Here is a 6,000-nt window from a genome sequence, read left to right on the forward strand (position 1 = left end):
TGCCTTGTGTTTAATGGTGAAAACCCATTTGCACCCGACTGGCTTTTTTCCTGTCGGTAGGATACACTTTTCCCAAGTTTCATTCTTCTCTAGAGCTTTCATTTCTGTATTCATGGCTTTTCGCCATTCAGCTTTCGCATTGGCTTCTCGGACAGTTCTTGGAATGTCTTCTGTTAAGAGTCTGGCGGAAAAAGCCTTTGCAACATCTGCCATTCCTTCTCTAGCCACTCTTATTGGGTATCTTGAGTTACGGGAAACATGTTCTGGTAAGTACCGATCAGGAGGCATCCCTCTGTTTCTTCTTGGAGGAAGAATAAAGGTATTGGGCTCTGGTTCTTCATGTTCCAGTACTATACTGTTATTGTTAGTGGCCTCATTAAAAACAGGGAGTAAATTATCAGATTGACAATTACTTACCTCTTGTCTGACATTCTCAAAAGGACTCTCACTGGTTGTATGTACCGAGTTGTTTTCTACGTTGAGTGAAGTATGCTCAGTGGCTCCATCTACTTGCTCTGTTTGAACAGTTTCTGGGCAACAAAGGTTATTTAGCCAATTTGGTGGTTCTTTATTGTTCTCTCCCTGAATGCCATGTTGGCGGCTAAAGTAAAATTCGGATTCTAAAAAATCACAATCCATGGTCACATGAATACGACGAGTGATTGGATTGTAGCACCTATACACCTTTTGGTGTGTAGCATACCCAACGAAAACACATTTTTCTACACAAGGATCAAGTTTGGTTCTATTGGCTTTGGGAATATGGACAAAGACGGAACATCCAAATACTCGAGGTGGTAAGGTTAGAATAGGCGGGATTGCAGTTTGAGTAGCCAAGACTTGTAAGGGTGTTTTGTGGTGGAGAACTTGGGCAGGTAGGCGATTTAGTAAGTAGGCAGAGGTCACTATAGCTTCAGGCCAAAAATTTTTTGGAACTTGTGCATCAAAAAGCATGGCTCGGGTCATCTCAAGTAACTTACGATTTCGCCGCTCAGCCACACCATTTTGTTAGGGTGTATTTGGGCAGGAAGTTTGATGAATAAGACAATTTTTCATAAAAAAATTACGCATTGACTGGTTTATAAATTCTCCACCATTATCTGAGCGAAGTACTTAGATTTTCTTGTTGAATTGAGTTTGAATCATTTGGTAGAAAGCAAAGAACTTATCAGGTACTTCAGATTTGTATTTTAAGAAATATACACAAGTCATGCGAGAGAAATCATCCACAAATAACACAAAATATTGAAAATTATCAGAGGAAATAGGAGTTGGACTCCACACATCTGAGTGTATTAGAGAAAAAATAGAATTGACTCTAGTGTTGGTTGGAGGAAAAGAAACTCTGTGATTTTTTGCACGAATACAAGTTTCACATTTGAGGGGTTTCACATTTGAGGGATTCAGTACTACTTGAAAAAAGACTAGGAAATAGTAACTTGAGGTACCCAAATGAAGGATGTCCGAGACGCCTGTGCCATAACCAAAGTTGCCTAGTAACCGTTCCGTGAGCAAGCATGGCATGACCCTGGTGTGCTACTTCATCAATGTAGTAAAGGCCTTCTCGCTCAGTACCACGCCCAATGATCTCCTTCGTAAGAATGTCCTGTAAAAGACAAAAGGTAGAGTACATGAGTACCACACAATTTAGTTCCTTTGTTACTTGGCTAACAGACAATAATTTTGATGATAGTGTAGGGACATAGAGGCAATTTTTTAATTTCAATTTTTCTGAAAAAGTAATGGAGCCTCCTCCTTTAACATCAATTAATTCTCCACTAGCTGTTTCAATATGAGCTTTTGAGGGTATAGTCAAGCTATTAAAATCATGGAGGTCATGAGTTATAGTATCGGTAGCCCCACAATCGAAAATCCATTCATTTATCTTTTTAATTGGATTCTAATTTTGGGTATCCTCTTTATATTGAGTCGCGGTTTGAGCTGAGCAAGCAAGGAGTTCAGTAGTCCTTGCCCTTATTACCGCTGCTGCCTTGCCATAGTGACTTGCTTCCTCTCTTCTGGCCTCGCCACCGCTGCTGGTGACCTCTGGATGCTCACAGCGGTGGCTCCCTTACTCTGATTTCTTGATGACTTCGGATTATTTTTCCACCCATCTGGGTAACCCACAAAAGCAGTTTTCTTTGGTGTGTTTCTTCTTTCTTCTTCTACCAATTGCTTTTTTCATCAGAGTTGTCCATAATGGATAATCATATCGGTTTAGTTTGAAACCAATTGACAAATTATCAGAATTGGTTTGTGATGATCGCATTCCAAAACTATTGGTAGCATATTTGCAATTTATAAAGAAATGGTTGATTTTGAGTCCTTAGAACCTAATTCTGCTCTGATACCATATTACCATGGTACAAAGAGTTTAGAAAAGAAATGAAGAATTATTTAGAAAAGTATTATTTTTGTTATTCATATTTCTAATTTTGTGATTACAAAGTTCTTACCAATATATAGACCAAGAGTACGCTTAAAGTACACTCGTTATGGAATAATATCCTAATAAATTACATTGATTTTTTCTAATCCTCTTTGATATTTTTCTGATTTTATTCCCTAATTATGATATTCTAATATAGAACACTACATCACCTTCATCTAGTTTCTCTTCGATTCAGTTTTACCTTAAACTCCTTGAGTCAGGTCTATAATTTGTAATTAATGCCTGAGCATGTGACTAAATTGTCATGTTTAATTCAGACACCCAGACTTTGTTGATCAATGAAGAGTGATATTTCATGACGGGAAGGTAGTGTAATAGTAACATCGTGTTAATATTGTAACTTGAGAGGGGCAGAATAGAACATAACGAAGAAGATCGTGATTTTGTAGAATAATGACAGATTAGAGCTTGTTTGAGAAAGTTTAAGCGATCAATATTTTTATTAAAATTTGGCCAGTACTTAACCAATAAAATAAAAGTAAATAATCTCACACCATTAGATATAATCTCACATTATTAAAAATACTAATGATGGCTATAAATCACAAAATCTGATGGCCTCCTAGCACTCCTCTGTTTGTTTTTCACGTAACTATTTATATTTGTTGAAAACTACAGAAGGCTTAGAAAAGGGGATTGAATCTATGATCTTCTTTTACTTTAAAGATTAAGCATTTAAAACCAAACTTTAAATTTAATTTTCTATTTGAACTGTGCAACAAAAAATTTAAGAGACAATTTTGTTTTGTCTTATAAATTTCAAAAAACAGAACAGTAAAAGAAAGAAGAAGTTACACAATCATGTATCATGATTCAATTACTTTATGCAATGCAACCTACATCCAGTCTTCACGACAACTGTGTTGGAATTTTCACTATAGTCAAAGTATTACATACTCCAATTTTTTAAGATTCACCCAATCCTATCTGGACACATAAGTTTCTACCTAAACTTGATTTGACTATGCTAATACCTAAACTCTTTTACACTAAGTGCTTATCCAACTTAGCAAGGGGCATCTCTCAACTACAAGACACAAAACAGAAAATACAAACAAAAGAAATCTGAAATCACTCTTGTCTTTTCTCTCAAGTGTTTCACGTAACCTTTTTCACTCTTAGGATTTTTCTCAATGTCTCACTTTCAGCCTTTTACCTCTCAAAGAAAATACAGAAAGATATACATTGAAACTGAAATACAAAACAGTAAAACATGAAGGAGATTGACGAATTACTGCTTTGACTCTATGCACTGAACCCAGCATCTAAACTCATAACTTTGTTTTTCATCTTGACGGAGTGTTCCCTTTAGTGTAGGTGTAATACTTCCAAAACTTCAAATACAGTAGCGAGGTTTCACACACAACTCTCTTTCTCTCGGGTTTTCTTTCCTTGAACTTCAACCAAAAATATTTTTTCTTTTGTACCTTGTGCTGAGACACACTTAGGATTTCTCTCAAATCAACTCCTTGGACCTTGAGCTCACATGGTTCATCCCTTCTCTTTCTTCAATCAATCGCTAAATTAAGGATTTCAATTTTTGAAACATTTGTTTAACCGAAAATAACATGACAGCAAAAGTGAGCTTACTCAGTGATAATCCAAAATTCAAACCATTAAAAATGTGCTTTGACTCCAAGTAACTTTGTAGGCCATTGATTGACAGCAGTGAAATTCATAAACCACTTTCTCCATTTATCCCAAAATGGCATTGCAGAAATATGAAGTGAAGAAATTAACTTGCATGTAAATGAAAATAAATCACCTTTATCCTCTGACTTAACTTATATTAACTTGCTTTGATTAGGGCGATTAGACATTTGTTTTCTTGATTTATTTTTCTCTTTCATTCTTCTCTGGTGAATGAATCAAGATGAGGAAGCTTTCTCTCTCTTTCTTCTTGAATCTGACCGAAAAAAGTTTTGTGAACATTGGCTTTGGTTGGTTTCAACTTGGATGAATCAACTTGGGTTTGAATTAGCTTGACTTTCCATTCAACCCAATTAATTTATTTGTTTCATTTCTTTGGACTTTGTTTGTGAATTAAAGAACTCACCAACAACTTTTGTTTCTTGGTTTCATTGCTTTGGGCGGCAGCTTCTTTAATTTTTGGCCTGCATCACTAACTAAAGCAATCAAAACTAATTAGGTGTTTAACTCAATAAATTAATGTTTGTCATTATCATTTAAATTAGTTGTGTTCTCAACTTAACATCTACTTTGTATTATGAATTATTATATTTTTTTAGTAGTACTTATTCATTAGTTTGCATAAATTTTATTAGACATCTTTAATTTGAATTGCTTTTTGTTATAAATTATTATATTATGATTTAGAATTTGGTATTAGCTTATTAGTTTATCTTATTGTAATTTTTACAGTTATTATTAGAAGAAAAAGAATAACTTCTACTAAAGATGAGTGTAAAAAGATTAATTAAGAAAAAAATCAATATTACTACTAAAAAGAGGACAATAAAAAAGAACTGATGACTCTCAAATTGATGAAAGAAATATGAAAATTTTAGGAAAAAAAAGTGTTTGCTGATATCATTAATAGAGAGCCAAAAAAAAAAGTTTTTTATTGGTATTGACAAGAATTCAAAAAAAAAAAAAAACTGCAAGGATATCGAATTTATTGTAAGTACTTCATACCTATTCGCACATATGCTGATTGATGAGCTTGAAAGACTAGATTTTACACAAATATCTTTTAATTCAAATGTATTTCAATGTGGAGTCTCTGCTAGTCAAATTTATTCAAATACAAAGAAATTTATGACACATCCAAATTGTCGTTTATCTTCTAGATGATATGTGATCAATGGAATGAAGTTATTTTCTCAAGATTCTCAATTTGATATTTTAAAAGATGGATTAGTTTCTATTAAAATTGAATATGATTTTAACTATGATGATATTTCTTGTGAGTTTGCTATGATAAATTAATTTTTTTTATGCTATTAGTATTATTATCCATTCTTTGAGTTAGTTAAGTGTTTAACTTTTCTATTTTATATGCAAGCAGTTTTTCAAAAATTTTACTCACTGAGCATTGGTTTATGTTGTAATACCCTACTACACAAAATCTTATGCTTAAGTTATAAGACAGAGGTAGTGAGGTATTACGACCTCTAAAAGTAAAATTATATTTATAATATAGTTGAAAAAGATTTATATCTAGGAGCCTTTGAAGAAAAGTTAAAACAAAAGCGTTAAAACGAAGAGCACAACACTCACGAAGCGATAACACAAGCGACACAAGGTAAGAGTAAGCCGACAATATATATATATATACTAAAGAGTTTCAAGATACAAATATCAAAACTCAAGACTCGGCTCGCAAAAATAAACCGACCCGAGTATATAGGTATATATAATTATATATACATATATATATGAGAGAATCCAAAAGAACCCAAAATACATATTACATGTCCTGTTTCTCCGTAATAACCTCTAAGAGGAAGCTAATATAGAATATACATAAGGAGAGGAGATAATAAATAGCTACATATATACATATAACCAAAATAAGACCCAAAAGC

Source organism: Arachis hypogaea, chromosome 19, assembly GCF_003086295.3.
Source record: "Arachis hypogaea cultivar Tifrunner chromosome 19, arahy.Tifrunner.gnm2.J5K5, whole genome shotgun sequence".
NCBI classification, from domain to species: domain Eukaryota; kingdom Viridiplantae; phylum Streptophyta; class Magnoliopsida; order Fabales; family Fabaceae; genus Arachis; species Arachis hypogaea.